We start from the raw sequence: 19,060 nt of genomic DNA, 5'->3' as shown, positions 1-19,060 counted from the left end.
AGCACCCTATTCCCTACATAGTGCACTACTTTTGACCAGAACCCTATGGGCCCTGGTCAAAAGTAGTGCACTATATAGGGAATAGGGACGCAACGCGAGTTACAGATCCAGGCGCCCACTCTCAAAGACATTCCACAGGCATACCTTATCATATTTCCTTTCAAAGCTTCCATCAGCCTCCAAGGTTCAAAATGTCACCCTACTTGCTTTTCTCCCCGATGTAAATCCCCCTCGCCTCTCGACAGAGAGGATGTCACTTGCTTTGTGTGTGTTGATGTTGAGTGGAAGAAGGTCATTGACGAAATGCCAAGATTTACCTTTTTTTCATTTTTTTTTTTCAGTTAGAATATTTCCAGTGCCAAATCCCCCCTGTCTTACACACTACCTTCCTGTCGGAGTGTACAAAGGTAGTCCCCTTGTTTGTTAACCCTCCTCGGTGTCCTTTGATTCTCATCGCCTTCCTGTTCTATGCCCTTGTGTTTTGGCATGACACGCCATGTAACACTATCCGGGGGCATGGAGTGATGGGACGCTTTTGGTTCTTTTGTTCCCCCCCGTGCTACTGCAGACCAGGGGAGGACACTGAGGGACACATATGCACGTGCACACACGCGAGCGCACACACACGCGCACCCACACACACACGCACATGCGCAAGCGCACACGCACACGCACACACACAAACACACACACACACACACACACACACAGGGGTGCGCTCAGTGAAGCCCGGAGATGATGTAATGGCCAGGTATACTCTCAGGTGCAGTGGTGATGTTGCATACAATGACATCACCGGGGCTGCGCTTATTGAAGAGGCTCGGCCTGTCGGACGGTAAACAGGGTTTAGAGGAAGCCGTTACGAAACTAGAAACTACATCAGATCAAAGGGAGAGAATTACAGGGTGAATACTAGTGTTGGGAACCGGTGTGCCTGCTTGGCTGCTGCACGATGCCAAAACTGATTCATAAACTTCCTCATGAGAGGATCAGGAAGTTATGTGGACGCAACAGTTTGTGTAGAGGCCAATGTCTGAGCCTATATATTGCGCTCTGAGGAAATTCCCCTTTGGAAACGGTCGGAGATGCATTCTTTGCAAAACCTCAGAACACATCGCTCTTTTCTTTGTCCTCAGGAATCTGAGTAAGACTTCAGAGGAAAAAGCACCAAAAGCCTGCGGTCATGTGGCAGGAATTCAGATATCATATAATGTTCAAACCTTGAAATATACATGCCGCACAATGTCCAAGCATTTCTGTCCATGATTTACAATGCGTAAACAAACGGGCTAAGAACATTTAAAGAGCCCAGGGTGATTATTTGCAATGAGGTCTAGTTACATTCTGTTTCCAGTTTCTAACCCTGGAAAGTGCTATTGAGAGTGTTAACCACTGGCCACCCAACCTTGGTGAACACAAAACACTGACTGTTTAGACTTAAAATATCTAACACAGAATGTACCGACAGCATGTTCTCAACAGGAACCATACTGCATTTGAGAGAAAATAAATGTAGTCTTGATGTGGTTAGACGGTCTTTAAACTGATCTGGGATAATAGAAAGTGTCAGGGGCAAATCTAATTAGTGTCTCTATGAAGGAACCGTTTGCTTCTTATCATTGACCAAAATACTTCAAACAAAAATGGGACAACTCCCCAGAAAGATCCACTTAATCATGGTTCTCTTAAAGTTTTTTTGTTTTTGTTGCTAAATCGTGTTATCTCCTTATTACAACATCTGCCATTTCTCTGTTGACACCTAGCTATCCGATGACATCCGCTGCACTTAATTCAAGGGAGTTTTTAGGTTGAATGTCCTGTGGTTATACTTTAGTGAATACGGTACAGACAGAGGCCTTTATCCCTCTTTAAAACAAGAGTGCTGTCCATTAATGGCAGTGCAGTAAAAACAACTTACACTTTCTGCTCATAACTGGTCATAACTGGTTGTTATAACACTTTCTGTTCATAACCTACTTTCTTTCTGCTTATAACTGGTCATAACTACTTATTATAACACTTCCTGCTCATAACTTACTTTCTTTCTGCTTATAACTGGTCATAACTGCTTATTATTACACTTCCTGCTCATAACTTACTTTCTTTCAGCTTATAACTGGTCATAACTGCTCATTAGCGGCAGGTAGCCTTGGGGCGGCAGGTAGCCTAGTGGTTAGAGCGTTGGGCCAGTAACCGAAAGGTTGCTAGATCAAACCCGAGGTGACAAGGTAAAAATCTGTTGTTCTGCCCCTGAACAAGGCAGTTCCTAGGCCGTCATTGTAAATAAGAATTTGTTCTTTAACTGACTTGTCTAGTTAAATAAAGGTTCAATAAAACATATAAAAAATAAGCAACCATCTAAAAACATGTAGAAAATGAACCAATCTCCTCTTTTTAAATGGAAAAAAGTTCTGAAAAACCTAAGCATAGGCAGCATTTCCACAAGGATCTGCTCATGTAACTTGAAAGACTTTGACTTCCCACTTTGCATTTGATATAGTGTCTCTTCAGCAGCTAGGTGAGGCAGCCAGTTATGGGAAACTGCAAAAGAAAGCCAGGACTCGCTCCTGGCTCTTAGAAGTCTAGTCAAAAGCCTTCTCTGCTTTGTCCCACCGATATTCATCTTGCCAGTTGAAAAGTGAAGGCGGCGAAACTTCCCGGCTTGAAAATAACTTTTCAACCACCAAAAGAAACCTTACAACATGATTGTAGTCTTGAAATGTAAACGGTCGGAACATATGGGACTGAAACTGTCAAGGATACTAAAGAATCAGACTTCACACACGAAAAGGGGGTTTAAATGAATATGTTTTTGTCCCACACTGAAAGGATAACCAGACCCATCCAGTGTATGCTGACTCTTCCACAATGTCCACGTCACTGAAATCCATTTTACATTTATATATACACACTTACACATAAGAGTCCTACAAGGTCATTTTTTGTTGTTGTTGTTGTTGTGCGTTAGCATGCTTCATCCGCTCTACAAACAGTGGAGCAGCATTTTAGTAGGATTTTCTCCTCAGTATCGCTGCCCTACAAATCAAAGTTCCACAAAAAAGTTTAAATACCGCTTATCTTTCCAAAAACCGTTCAAAGTTCCCCCTCCCCCCAGAATATCAATTTTCAAATGGGCCACAGCTCTCAGCCTCGTCTCACCACACAGCTTGACAAAGAAAGCTGACTTCATCAAGGTACCTCTGAATTTGACGGAAATGAAACACAAACTCTTGAATCCTTTTCTTTCCCTCAATGGCAGGGATGAATAAATGATGTTTGTCTCTTTAATCGACGCGCTCAGCGATAACAAAGATACTTTGAGACACTTTGAGGACGCCTAACGATCAGACGCCACATCGGGAGGTGCTGCTCGTTTCTCCTTGACTGATGGGCGGCTCAAAACGCGAGGCCCTTAAACGCTCCTGTCTACTTGGCAACAATCTCACTTTTTTGTTTTTCAAGCAAAAAAATGGAAATCGCTTAATTTAATCTCTTCCAATTTTTTCAAAGTTTTTTTGGTTCCTGATAAAGCACTCCATATTGACTACATCGAAAGAGCTTCTTCCCTTGAAAAAAGAAAGTGACATGTCATCTAAATATAGCCTTTGAGAGTGTACTTCGATTTAACTTCTCCTCCTCCTTCTCTGCCGTGTGTCGTGTGGTTGATGTGTCTGACAGCTGCCTGTTGAAAGACACCGTTCCCGAACGAAGATTCAAATTAAGTTTGCGGTTTGACGACAGGAGCTTGATGTATGCTAATGAACCCGCAGAGAAGAATGTGCTCACTCTCAGAAACAGGAGAACGTAACAAAACCTCATCAGACATCACTCCCCAGGATATCAAGAAGTCACGTTGCTCACAAAGTTTGCGTCGCCACAGAAGAGCACAAAAGATCTCAAATCACACGAGGAAAACGCAACGAAAAAAGGCGGGTTTGACTTCTAAAGTGTTCGATTTGAGGTAAAGTATCTCAAAGTATGTGTCTACAATCCCCATCATTTGATTCTATGGACACCTTTATTATCTGCAGTGGAGATGAGTGAACAAGAGACAACGCAAAGGTCAGGGACAGAAGTTTCACAACATTGTTCCACTATCTGCTATGCCCCAGTTCATCCGCTGGATTGATTACTAAGGTCTTTTATGTGTCAAAAACAAACAGATTAGGATGCCTCCTTCAACTGAATCAGCCTGAAAGAATAACAGCAGAGGCAATAGACCTAGATAACATAGATTTAGGGGTAACTGCCTTTTTCAAGGATTCAGCTGTTTTGTCTACCATCTTCAAAGGTTATTTTGCTCTACGAGTAAAGCCTTAATTGCACGAGGTTGTTCTAGCTACTGTGAAGATCTAATCATGGCCCGTACTAATAACGAAAATAGAGCAAGTTCATTGAGACAACACAAACAAGGTAGCTCCATAAAAATAGGCCCGCAGGAAAGACTGAAATTCCATAAACACACTGACTTTTAACTCTCTGCCGCCACACACACGGGCAGCCACCTGCACGCACACACACACACACACACACACACACACACACACACACACACACACACACACACACACACACACACACACACACACACACACACACACACACACACACACACACACACACACACACACACACACACACACACACACACACACAAACACAAACACACAAACAAACACACACACACACACACACACACACGTTTGTTTTACTATCCATGTGGGGACCGAACAATTGATTCTCATTCAAAAAACTGTTTTCCTAACCCTTAATCTAACCCTAACCCTGACCTTAACTCCAATTCCCTAACCCTAACCCTAACCCTAACTCCTAACCACAACCCTAATTCTAACCCTAGAACTAAACTAGCATTTTTCCTTGTGGGTACTGGCAAATGTCCTCACTTGTCCTAATATTCCTTGTTTTACTACCCTTGTGAGGACTTCTGGTCCCCCAAGGATAGTAAAACAAAAAATAAACACACACACACACACACACACACACACACACACACACACACACACACACACACACACACACACACACACACACACACACACACACACACACACACACACACACACACACACACACACACACACACACACACACACACACACAAACACACAAACACACACACACACACACGTTTGTTTTACTATCCATGTGGGGACCGAACAATTGATTCTCATTCAAAAAACTGTTTTCCTAATCCTAACCCTTAATCTAACCCTAACCCTGACCTTAACTCCAATTCCCTAACCCTAACCCTAACCCTAACTCCTAACCACAACCCTAATTCTAACCCTAGAACTAAACTAGCCTTTTTCCTTGTGGGTACTGGCAAATGTCCTCACTTGTCCTAATATTCCTTGTTTTACTACCCTTGTGAGGACTTCTGGTCCCCCAAGGATAGTAAAACAAAAAATAAACACACACACACACACACACACACACACACACACACACACGCACACGCACACGCACACGCACACGCACACGCACACGCACAGACATTGTACCATTAAAACAGTACATTTGAAGTTAGAACTCTGTACATTCTATCAAATATAAGCCTCAAACACACACCTTCCTCCTACACAGTATCCAGAGAGCTAACAGTAACAGCAGTCAGGCTTCCCTTCAGATGAACTGGGACTGTAATGACTTCAGCCACACAATGCTCCTCTCTCTTTCATTATGACAGTAGGAGCGTGCCATACCAATGTCAGGGAGCAGAGAACAACACGGCCCATTGACTCTAACAGTACACAGTGACATTGACTCTAACAGTACACAGTAGAACTGGAGGAGGCAGTGGACTCGTTGTGACAGATGATGTCACCCCCCTGACAACATCAGACACCACAGAGGTCATTAGGAGCAGGACAGGGCTGGGGGTGGAGGGGAACAACAGAGAGGAAGATGTCAGAGGGGCAGGGTTATTGGAGGGGGGTAGGGGTTAAGGTACATGATAGTGGTACATGACAGTTGTACATGATAGTGGAGACAGTGTGGAGACAGTGGTACAGGATAGTGGAGACAGTGTGGAGACAGTGGTATATGATAGTGGAGACAGTGTGGAAACAGTGTAACATTATAGTGGAAACAGTGTGGAGACAGTGGTACATGATAGTGGAGACAGTGTTGAGACAGTGGTGCAGGATGGTGGAGACAGTGTGGAGACAGTGGTACAGGATAGTGGAGACAGTGGCACATGATAGTGGAGACAGTGTGTAGACAGTGGTACAGGACAGTGGAGAATAAGGGTATACAGTGGTACGGGATAGATGAGATAGTGGTACATGATAGTGGAGACAGTGTGGAGACAGTGGAACATGATAGTGGAGACAGTGTAGAGACAGTGGTACATGATAGTGGAGACAGTGTGGGGACAGTGGTACAGCATTGTGGAGACAGTGTGGAGACAGTGGTACATGCTAGTGGAGACAGTGGTACATGATAGTGGAGATAGTGGTACATGATAGTAGAGACAGTTTGGAGACAGTGGTACATGATAGTGGAGACAATGTGGAGACAGTGTGGAGACAGTGGTACAGGATAGTGGAGACAGTGTGGAGACAGTGGTATATGATATTGGAGACAGTGTGGAAACAGTGTAACATTATAGTGGAGACAGTGTGGAGACAGTGATACAGGATAGTGGAGACAGTGTGGAAACAGTGGTACATGATAGTGGAGACAGTGTGGAGACAGTGGTACATGATAGTGGAGACAGTGTGGAGACAGTGGTGCAGGATAGTGGAGACAGTGTGGAGACAGTGGTACATGTTAGTGGAGACAGTGGTACATGATAGTGGAGACAATGTGGAGACAGTGGTACATGATAGTGGAGACAGTGTGGAGACAGTGGTACAGGATAGTAGAGACAGTGTGGAGACAATGGTACAGGATAGTGGAGACAATGTGGAGACAGTGGTACATGATAGTGGAGACAGTGTGGAAACAGTGGTTCAGGATAGTAGAGACAGTGTGGAGACAGTGGTACAGGATAGTGGAGACAGTGTGGAGACAGTAGTACATGCTAGTGGAGACACTGGTACAGGATAGTGGAGGCAGTGTGGAGACAGTGTTACATGATAGAGTAGACAGTGTGGAGACAGTGGTACATGCTAGTGGAGACAGTGTGGAGTCAGTGGTACAGGATAGTGGAGACAGTGTGGAGACAGTGGTACAGGATTGTGGAGACAGTGTGGAGACAGTGGTACAGGATAGTGGAGAGAGTGTGGAGACAGTGGTACATGATAGTGGAGACAGTGTGGAAACAGTGTGTCCAAGAGGAGTAGACATTTTTGTGCATACATGGACAAACAAAGATACACGTGCATGCACGCATGCACACACACACACAGACATGTTTCAGACATGGATCAGAGAGAGGCCCGGCTCCTGCCTTTGAACCGTAGCGTGGTGGCGTCCGATAAGCCAGCCGTGTGGGTTAGTCAGGAACTCTGCATAACTCAGCACATTCTTCCAGCACACAGCGCTGGATGCCAGGCCACACTGCGGTCACCCTATCCACCACCCACCATGGAGAGGCCACAGCCCCAGAGGCGACACCCCAAGCAAGGCCAGGCAACACGAACACAGCTCGCCCTCCGTCCTCAAACTCAACCATGGTTCCTCCATCCAGTAGAGCAGGATTTCTTGGGACAATCACAGTTGGATTAGGGCCTGGAGTTTTTCCTGACTATATGACCTGACCAGGAAAAAGCTCAGGGCACCGAGTTATGACCTATAACTACAGATGTAGGATCTTAATTTGATCACCATGTTGCATTTAAAACTTGTAGTGTATTTGAGGTTTAAAAAGGCTTATGAAGTTAGTAATTTCCACTTAAACATTTCAGACTTGATTTTCCCTTACAAAAAATGTCCATTAAGGATAGCCCGCTTTTTTCCCATTTTTGCCTAAATGACATACCCAAATCTAACTGCCTATGCAAGGATATGCATATTCTTGGTACTATTTGAAAGGAAACACTTTGACGTTTGTGGAAATGTGAACTGAATGTAGGAGATTATAACACAATAGATCTGGTAGAAGAAAATACAAAGAAAAAACCAACCGGTCTTTTTCTACCACCATCTTTGAAATGCAAGAGAAAGGTCATAGTTCTAGCCATCACTCTGGTTGTAATTCCGATAGTGTCCACAAGATGGCAGCAGTGTATGTGCAAAGTTTCAGATGGATAACTTGAAGAATGACTGACCCACAAGACTTTTAGTGTGAAGTCCCCAGGTACATTTGGGCAAATCGTGAAGGAGAATTTGCATTCATATTCCATTTCTCTGCAAGAATATCGTCAAATCTATATACTTGGACTTTGATTTAGCTTTCCAAGTATTAGTAGCCATATTACAAGTTCAACATTTGCAAAACAACCAGTTTTCATAACTTCAACTCTGAATATCCTTATAATTTTTGTCCAAAATGAAAAGGCATGCTGTCGTACAAGGTTATTACCTACATTTTACGACATATACATGGTTTCCGGATACTCCCGGAAAGCCCAACTCAATGGCTATCTAGCTAGCTTTGTTTGACCCTGATTGGTGCTTATTTGACAAAGATACAGTTGTTCAAGTGATGGCCGCCCGCGTCATCGGCGTGCCATGAAGGCGTCGCTCTCTGACCAAATATGGTGTCCTATAGGATATACTACACCCCTAATGAAATAGTGAAGTCTTGTTACCTTCTAGGATCTCTGAGGAATAGATACGAATGTGATTTGACTCGTTGAAACAACGTTTAGGGTGAGATTTTCACAGATTTCTTTCTTTGCAAATTGAACGTGTGGAAATATAAAATCGATTGTGCGTGCTATATGGACCTTTTTAGGATATGAAAAATGATTTTATCTAACAAAACGACAAACAACCCTTTGGATGATAAATCAGAGCAAGATTTCAGAATGTAAGTACACATTTCACCTTCAGAGGTGAATTTATCAAACCTATTGCGTTGAAAAAAAGTGTTTTGTTGTGAGGAGCTCTCCTCAAACAATAGCATGGCATTTTTTCGCAGTAATAGCTACTGTAAATTGGATAGTGCAGTTATATTGACAAGAAATTAAGATTTCAGCCGATATAAGACACTATTATGTATCGACATTTGTTGTTTCTCTAAAATCTGCGATCTTGACATAAAGCGCTGCATGATTTACAACTGTCCCGTTGACGGAAAGCCGTTCCTTTTAAATTTCACATAATAATTTAAATTTCCTGTTGCTGCAAGATTATTGTCCTGCTGTAGCAAACTGGCTCAAATTAAGATCCTAAATCTGTATGGCCCAGTGTTTTTCCTGGTCAGGTCAGGTGGTCAAAAAAAAATGGGCCTTGTATAGGATTACAACACTAGCAATCTCAAAAGTCACTCAATGTTCAAGAAATGTACAATACACCACAACAATAGAATATTCCACACTTGCATCTATCTTGGTGGTAGGGGAAAAAACTGGCTAGGTAGATGTTGTCTTGTAGCTTTTATGGAAGGATACAGCGCACCAGGACTCCCATGTAGGTCAGGCACAAATCCTGTGCCTCCAGCAGAGAACCCAGAACCTCTTTGAGCATCTGAAGGAGCCAAGGAGAAGAGAGGAGAGCAGAGTTTCTTCCAGGTGCTGCTTTCACAGTGGTAATCCTTCCTCAGCGTGACTGTGGGTTTTACAGAGAATCTCTCCAAACAAGTCCCAGATGGTGGGAGGTAGACAGTAACACAAATAAAACACATGCAGACACACACGTACTCCATAAGCTTGCAGTTACTTAGGGACACACACACTCATACACACTTGCAGTTGTTTAGGCACGCACACCCGAGCTTCTACATAACCTAGGCCACACACGTGTACACACACAACGACTGAAGGTGAGAACTGATTTGTCACTCATGGGTGGTCCTTGTGTAAAGATAAGGCGAGCTCTGCTAAAGCCCTCTGTTAAGTAGAAGCACAAGTTGGGGCCGTTTTGTTAGGTTAGCGGCGGAGACCTCTTTACAACACGTGTGGAATGTCTGCGGCCTGTAGAGCCGTGGAGAGCTAGAAGAGTTCCTTGAAGTTTAACTCCCCTCACAGAGCTTGTTTAATGACAATGAGTCAGGAGCATGACTAGTTGAAACTAATATAAACCTCCTCCTACCAGGCCCTGTGGCTTTTTCTGCTCACATCAGCTCCCCTGTTTGTGGAAGATTAGCACACAACATACAAGAGGCCTCTGCTTTGTAGCAGAGCTGGTCAGGCGTTAAGATCAGAAAGGTGGTTCGAAAGAGGAAGAAGACGTTTGAAATGAAGAGATAAAAGAGTCAATCTTTCCCCATTTCAAACCAAATCCTCCATAGCTGACTATTTCTGTCTGGAAGGGACAAAAATCCCAGTCTCCTCACTCCTCTCTCTTTTTTTTATGTGGTTACTGGAACAACAATGTACATTCGAAGTGTTTCGTCCTTTGATGTTTGCATTCACCAAACCGACTTAAAGCGGAGGAGAAAAGAGAGGGCGAGAAAGACGCGGGAGAGAGATTTTGTGGTGTGCTTTCGCTCTCTCTCATTGGCAAGGCATCTGACGTCTAGCCGGCAAAAGACAAAATTCGGTTTCGCCTGTTAAGCCGTCTGTCAAGAGGGTTTTCTCTTTTTTTTCTTGCCCGTTTCGTGGATGTGGCTGTGCCGTTGTGAAGGCCGCTTACACGCTTTTCAAACAATAACAGTTCAATGCTCCCCCTTCTGCTTCCTCTGCCAGGGCCCTGCACATGCCAACACATCCTTTTGAGAGCCTTGAAACGACAACAAACGCTAAGCGTTTCCACCACGGAGAGAAAAGAGGCCCATCCGCGAGTCTGTGTAATTAAAGTCGATCTAATACTGTTATATTTCTGCTCGGAAATACACAAAAAAGGAGCATTTCCAAGGCTCTTTCTCTGTGGCTAATCCGCCGCTTCTTTGTTGAGGTCGCCACAAAGACGCCTTGCTCACAGAGAAACAGAGAAGACTCAAAATGGTGGAAATAAAATAGCCAGGTTTCGAAACTTCAGTTTGCTGGCTTGAATTAAGTGTAGGCCGCTACACTACGACAGCAGGCTCAAAGAGCACATGGAATCTGAATTTCTATCTTTACCCCCTCTTTGATATGAGCTTCAAACCGACTATGTGTCATCTCTCAGTCAGCCAACATTCTCTCTTTCTTCACCCCGGAAGGTGACCACACAGGGCATACTGCACGTTTGATCAGGCGCTAGCATCATCGGGTTGTCTACATATATATCTATGTCACGGCGCTAATTGTACGTGACACATTCAGACTACAGGCGTTTTCTTCTCTCGCAACATTGTTACATATACAAGGCCTTGAAAAACAACGGAAAACCAACATCCTCCAATGTGTCTGTCACCTTGGAAGAAATCCATCTCCATTTCGGTTGCTGTAATCCTTGGCCATTCATTCACCTCCACCCCTGCACGGCTGTGGTGTAGGAGGCATCAACAGCTTCGAACATTAAAGAGACAATCAAAGAGTGAGGCATCCGAGCTGGGCTAGTGCCTCAGGAATGCAAAGTGTTATCAAAAATACAGCTGAACTTGATCCTCTGTGCCCGTCCTTCCCACAGGCAAAGTTATCCTTTCAACCGGCTGCTGCCTCCAATAACCCCCAAACAACAATAATGTCAGCGCTAAAAAAACTTCACAAATGGATCGGGTGCTGATGATGAACATGCAAACGTGTCTGAATGCAAAGTGCGCACGGATTATTGACTTTGTGTGTTCAGGTCTGACGCGTTGGTTTGAATGGGGTTGAACACAAAGGCATACGGTTGAACAAGGAAGTTTACATACACTTAGGTTGGAGTCATAAAAACTTGTTTTTCAACCACTCCACAAATTTCTTGTTAACACACTATAGTTTTGCCAAGTCGGTTAGGACATCTACTTTGTGCATGACACAAGTCATTTTTCCAACAATTGTTTACAGACAGATTATTTCACTTATAATTCACTGTATCACAATTCCAGTGGGTCAGAAGTTTACATACACTAAGTTGACTGTGCCTTTAAACAGCTTGGAAAATTCCATAAAATGATGTAATGGCTTTAGAAGCTTCTGATAGGCTACTTGACATCATTTGAGTCAATTGGAGGTGCACCTGTGGATGTATTTCAAGGCCTACCTTGAAACTCAGTGCCTCTTTGCTTGACATCATGGGAAAATCTAAAGAAATCAGCCAAGACCTCAGAAAAAAATGTGTAGACCTTTACAAGTCTCCACAGTCTCTCTTTTTCTCATCCTCCTGGTTTTGACCCCTGCATTATAAAAAAAAAAAAATACATTTATTCATCTAGGCAAGAACAAATTCTTATTTTCAATGACGACCTAGGAACAGTGGATTCATTTAAAACTGCCTTGCTCAGGGGCAGAACGACAGATTTTTACCTTGTCAGCTCGGGGATTCGTTCTTGCAACCTTTTGGCTACTAGTCCAACGCTCTAACCACTTGGCTACCTGCCGCACACATGTCTATGTTCTGACTCTGAGCCCGCCTGCCTGACCACTCTGCCTGAGCCTGCTGCCTCTGGATTACCGACCCCTGCCTGCTTTGACCTGTCGTTTGCCTGACCCTGTTGTTGCAATAAACATTGTTACTTCAACACAGTCTGCACTTGGGTCTTACCTGAAACCTGGTAAACTTGTTTCTCTCTGCCTTCAAGAGGGGAGAGGGGCACTAAAATGTCTTGCTCCTGAGGTGGGGGAGACCCCCCCCCCCTCATTTGTTTTGCTTAGGCTCCCAAAAGGCTAGGGCCGGCCCTACTTATGACCTCTGTGCTCACGAAACAGTACCAAAATGTAAAAGTGTGTAAATAGCAATATATATTTTACTGTAGTTTTTCTACCAGCTTTCTACCAGCATGTGGTATCTTGCGGCTAGACACTGTATGAGTTAATAAAGGTCAGGTGGATTACTGCTTTCATGTGTAATGGTATATGTGAAAGGTATGTACCTGTATGTATCATGTATAATGTTAAAAGTGATCTTTTCAGCCTTGGATATGACGTGGTTGAGTACCAATTGTATACAGGTCAACAGGTTTCCCCTTTAAGGTTGAGTATTTTAAACGGATCATACACTGAACAAAAATATAAATGTAACATGTAAAGTCATGGTCTCATGTTTCATGATCTGAAATAAAATATTTTCCATATGCACAAAAAGCTTATTTCTCTCAAATGTTGTGCACAAATGTGTTACATCCCTTTTAGTGAGCTTTTCTCTTTTGCCAAGATAATCCATCCACTTGACAGGTGTGGCATATCAAGAAGCTGATTAAACAGCATGATCATTACACAGGTGCACCTTGTGCTGGGGGAAAAAGGCCACTCTAAAATATGCAGTTTTGTCACACACACAATGCCACAGATGTCTCAAGTTTTGAGGGAGTGTGCAATTGGTATGCTAATTGCAGGAATGTCCACCAGCTGTTGCCAGAGAATGCAATGTACCATAAGCCTCCTCCATAAGCCTCCTCCTCTACCATAAGCCTCCTCCAACATCGTTTTAGAGAATTTGGCAGTACGTCCAACCGGCCTCACAATCGCAGACCACGTGTATAGTGTCCTGTGGGCGAGCGGTTTGCTGATGACAATGTTGTAAACAAAGTGCCCCATGGTGGTGGTGGGATTATGGTATGGGCAGGCATAAGCTACGGACTACGAACACAATTGCATTTTATTGATGGCAGTTTGAATACACAGAGATACCGTGAAGAGATCCTGAGGCCCATTGCCGTGCCATTCATCTGCCGCCATCATCATGTTTCATCATGATAATGCACAGCCCCATGTCTGTACACAATTCCTTGAAGCTGAAACACAATTCCTTGAAGCTGAAAATGTCCCAGTTCTTCCATGGCCTGCATACTCACCAGCCATGTCACACATTGAGCAGGTTTGGGATGCTCTGGATCGACGTGTACGACAGCGTGTTCAAGTTCCTGCCAATATCCAGCGACTTCGCACAGCCATTGAAGAGGAGTAGGACAACATTCCACAGGCCACAATCAACAGCCTGATCAACTCTATGCGAAGGAGATGTGTCGCGCTGCATGAGGCAAATGGTGGTCACACCAGATACTGACTGGTTTTCTGATCGATGCTCCTACCTTTTTTTTAAGGTATCTGTGGCCAACATATGCATATCTGTATTCCCAGTCAGGTGAAATCCATAGATTAGGACCTAATGAATTTATTTAAATTGACTGATTTCTTTATATGAAGTGTAACTCAGTAAAATCTTAGAAAATGTTGTATGTTGCGTTTATATTTTTGTTCAGTATAGAAATAGAAATCCACTGAAGCAGCACACACTTCATTTCGTTTTAGGAAATGTACCTTTTCTAGTTCTGTAATACTATTTCTAAGACACTGGTAGCACGTAGCGCTAGCTTCAGAGTATAAACAGAACACAGTGGTGCTGTTGTCACCAGAAGAAGAAAAGGGAGGAGATGTGAATATGCACATGGAGCCCGCAAGAGCCCTGCAACATCCCGACTTTGCTAGGATGAAAGGAACGGCAAAGCCAAATCACTTTATCAACCCCAACAGCCAGTCTTATTGTGGATGTGCTTCAGATGCTAGCTAGGCCTAAAAAGTCACAGAGCTAATTGCAAGACACAACAAGGAGATTGTTTGGCCCGGCGCTAACCGTTGAGTACGGCTAACGGTAATCACCACAATAATTTGGCTCCCAGAACATCAAATGGTGGTTTGGAGCTGGAGGAATTTGCATTGAGCTCTTTGATCTGGGAAATTTAAACAAAGCATGACCCGCTATGCAAAAAGCATGAAGGTTATAGTCCCCCCCCCCCCCCCCCTCCCCCCTCCTTTACTCCCCTCCCATCCAGCTAAAACCACTTCTACATTGGAGATTATTGTGGCTAATAAAGCAGCAAAGCATGAAAACAGACATCAGAGACTAACTTCATCATTTAGAGATGAACTTTTAACCAAGGTAAGTATTGTGGTCAAATGCAGTGAACTGTGTGATGCATTATTATTTTTTTATTTCTATGAAAAAAAGAACTACAGCAGTAAAAGGCTTTTAAGTAAGTTTTGCATGAATATCACTCTCTCGCATTTTCTAGAAGTCCCTACAGTCTTCTCTCGCTCTCCTGGAATACAACCTGTTTCCTTGCTCACCCGTGCATATAGACTTTGAATCAACTGCATTTAACCCACCAAGTGTTCATGTGATGCGTACCCAGAGATAATGAAGACACGGGACTACAGCCAGGCCTTTTCTCACCCAGCCTTTGTTTTAAGGTGACAGAACCGCCTTGTCAATGGAATGGAATAGACCGACCTATAGGTTGACTGGGTCACCTGTAAATACTCCCATATTATTACCTCGACTGCTATTCTGACTGACTGGGTTCAAACCCAGGTGTCCTGTTTGCCAGAAGACTGTGTTAGCCTGCTGAGCTAAAGCCTAGGCATGGTATGTGATAAATAGGCTGACTGGGGAACAGTCAGATACCCAAAAGGTTATCACTCCTGCGTTATTCTCCCAGGCTGCTGTTGTGACTGACTGGGTTTCGAACCCGGGACTTTGTGTGTTGCAAGCCTGTGTATGTTGACGGGTTATATTGTGAGACCGCTTGTATGAGCACTTGTGTGTCAGTAGCACAGGAGGTTGGCGGCACTTTAATTGGGGAGGACGGGCTCGTGGTAATGGCTGGAGCGGAATAGGTGGAATGGTATCAAATACACCAAACACATGGTTTCCGTGTGTTTGATACCATTCCATATGCTCTGTTCCAGCCATTATTATGAGCCGTCCTCCCCTCAGCAGCCTCAGTCAGTAGGTGTGGTTGTGTTGTGTCCACACCTTGTCTGTGCTGTTTGATTGTCCATCTTCCTCTGTCACCTGCTATAGTAGTGAAGGGAGCTGGAGGAGAGCTGGAGGGCGATGGCCCGTGTGTTTTCTGCTTCTTGAGGTTCGCCACATCACTGCAGGACAGCACGGTAGCTCTAAGACAAAAGACACACATGTAATGCAGTCAATTACATGCGCATGTAATTAGGATGATCATGTTTTGCATACGGAACTACAATGAGCAGCAGTTAGGTGGGAAGCGGCTTGTAAAGAACGTCAGGCAGGTGGAGATCTTGTAATCGTAAAACTTCTTGACACACAAACTGAAACACCACAGGATCAGTACGGGAGGATGAGATGTGTCAGTCGACGTTTCTTTGGACAAACTTTTCAACAAACAAAACAAAAATCCTTTGACTCGCTTGATACAACAATAGCAGGAGCGAGAGAATACGATATTTTTCTACCCGCAACTGCACTCAAGACGAACTTTTACCCCGTGAAGAGATTCATAACAAATGCATAATATTATCTATTCAAATGCCTGGCGGAAACCATCTTTTAACAATGACACATCAGTCTAGCGGTCCCGCATGGGGGAAGATGTTTATGTAAAAAGTGACCATCAGAACAAACATCTAAAGAGGAAGATATCTCGCGTCTTTAGGGATATGACAGAAAAGGGAGAGAGAACTCATAGAAAAATGTACAATTCCACCTTTTTATTCAGAACCCAGCATGAGTGTGTCGGCGAGCGAGCCAGCTCGTGGTATGTACGCAGATGAAGAGTGGACGCCATCCCTTTGAAATCCTCCTCAAGTACAAAATTACCATTTCATTTCAACTCCAGCCAGGAAACGGAGAGCCGGCTAACTGCTAACTGCTTTGGGCATATCATTATTTATTGTGTGTAAACTTTGGAGGGAACAGTGTTGCTGGGAATAATACGTTGTGTGGGAGGTGGGAGTGAACGGTTGGAGCAACCACAAAGGCAAAGATCAGGCTTATTTTCTCTGTAGGAGGACCACATAAAAGTGAAATAATACACAGTATTATGGCTCAACAACATGAGACTTCTCTTAGCATCATTTCCTAACAACTCAGAACTTAACATGCACGCTTAATAACAGGCAAACCGGTTTGACCCCCTTGTAATAGTGTTAGCATTTGTTCTTTGCTAATTAGCGATATTGTTATAATTGAGCCATTGGCTGAGTTTAACGAAACACTTTTTCCATAGTGGTCACATTAAGTCTGTAACTTCCTTTTATTTAGTTGAATATATTTGCCTTACCCCAGCAGGAGTGAGTTTTACCTATGCACCCACTGCAAACACTATGTCAAAATTAACTTCCTCACAAAATGTACCTCTTAAAACTTCAACCATGGAGAGGGAGAGGAGAGAGCTATAAGAAGAGAGAGAGGGGAAATTGAGCCTCAATAACCATATGGGCAAAGACCCAAGGGCTTTGTCTCTCATTTTCTTATCTTCCATTTGAGTAAAAAAAAAATGTACGATTTAGCACCTGGTCATAAGGTCTTTTGCACCCAAGAGGGCTACCTATAGCTTCTTGACCTGTCACGTGTACTCTGAACCTTTTGAGGTTAGCCATTCTGCCTATTATGGAGCCAAATATGATCATGTTTCATCAAAGAAATAGGCTCAGATCATGAGACTGTTAATCATTATAACTTTATGGTGGTAGTGCTCTAGGCGTTCACTAAGCCAACAGGCCACATTTGTGCTAGCGCAACGTTAGCATACAGAGAGATTCCTGCTAAAGATGCAATGCTACAACCGTTGGTTAGTGTAGTTAATTGGATTAGCATAGTTAGCATGCTATCCAAAACAACACCTACCTGAACGCATAGTTTTAAGCATAGCCTTTTAATGCTAGCTGCCATAGTTTACCTTTGGATTAACATTGCTACTGGATGCTAACACTTTTATTGCATCACAATAAGACAACTACAGCCAATAACACTGGGTCGTGTATTGTTTCAGAATAAAAGTGATGACACCAAATCCAAGCCTACATTTTCAAGTTTACTTTGGATCAGCACACCTATTCCATGCTAACATACTTTACCTTGGACGTACATACACTATGTAATGTGTGCTAGCTCAGCATTTAATGGGGAAGGAACGACGACAAACCATAAGGAGAGGGCGTGGAGTGTGATTCACCATCAGCGGGGAAGAAGGAACATAACTCTGTGGACTGCTCTCTGCTCTGACATATAGTACATATAATGCTAAACATATGGCTGGAGCATGGGATTCGCGCATGACTGCATGCAGCATGTGGGGGAAAAATACAGCTGGTGTCCTTTTTTTCTCCTCCTAAAATGGATGCCTAGTCCACAGTCTGAAGAGGAAAACATTTAAATGATTGCAGACATTTTGACTTGATGCTTAGGAGGGGAAACATTTTGAATTTATGATGCAGAACAGGAGTACACAGAGAAAACAAATGCACCGAGGAATCGGATCAGTGAACGAATCAAATCACATTTTATTGGTCGCGTACACATGTTTTGCAGATGTTGTCGCAGGTGCAGTGAAACACTCATGTTTCTTGCTCCAACAGTGCAGTAATGCCTAACAATACAAAATAATACACAAATACAAGAACATTTAAAGAAGGACATTAAAACATATCAGAACGAGCAACGCGAACACGACGGTGGATGAACGCCGTACAGTTCTCACGTTTATGAAACACCTCGAGAAAGAAAGAGGATACAGGAAGTATTTCCCACAGATGGCATGATGAGCAACGAGGACCAGGGGACTCATCATCAGACAGGGCCAAATGGGCTCTGGACGTACTTCAAATACACCAAATGTATTACAGGTGAGAGTCAAATGCCAAGTATTTTGAGCAATGGAGGGATGTAAAAAGCTGTGCTTGTGTTGAAATAGGAACCACGGTCTTTAACAATAAAATACACTGGGTGTACAAAACATTAAGAACACCTTCCTAATAATGAGTTGCACCCCCTTTTCTGCCATCAGAACAGCCTCTACAAGGTGTTTAAAGTGTTCCACAGGGATGCTGGCCCATGTTGACTCGCCCATGTTGACTCCCACAGTTGTGTCACATTGGCTGGATGTTCTTTGGGTAGTGGACCATTTTTGATACAGTACTCACTGGAAACTGTTGAGCGTGAAAAACCC

At 43.6% G+C, this 19,060-nt stretch overlaps 1 protein-coding gene across 2 annotated transcripts in view; it reads right to left on the bottom strand.

Moving 5' to 3' along the window:
* The window catches only part of LOC139567527 (axin-2-like), a 90,597-nt gene that overhangs the window by 36,733 nt on the left and 34,804 nt on the right, over nt 1–19,060 (bottom strand). For both annotated transcript variants that reach the window (XM_071388856.1, XM_071388858.1), the window contains one exon: nt 15,892–16,034. The gene's annotated coding sequence lies outside the window, so the exon portion shown is untranslated. The remainder of the gene's footprint in view (nt 1–15,891; nt 16,035–19,060) is intronic.

This window comes from Salvelinus alpinus, chromosome 2 (genome assembly GCF_045679555.1).
Source record: "Salvelinus alpinus chromosome 2, SLU_Salpinus.1, whole genome shotgun sequence".
NCBI classification, from domain to species: Eukaryota; Metazoa; Chordata; class Actinopteri; order Salmoniformes; family Salmonidae; genus Salvelinus; species Salvelinus alpinus.
The sequence above is the reverse complement of the archived record's forward strand: the minus strand, read 5'-3'. Positions and strand labels throughout refer to the sequence as shown.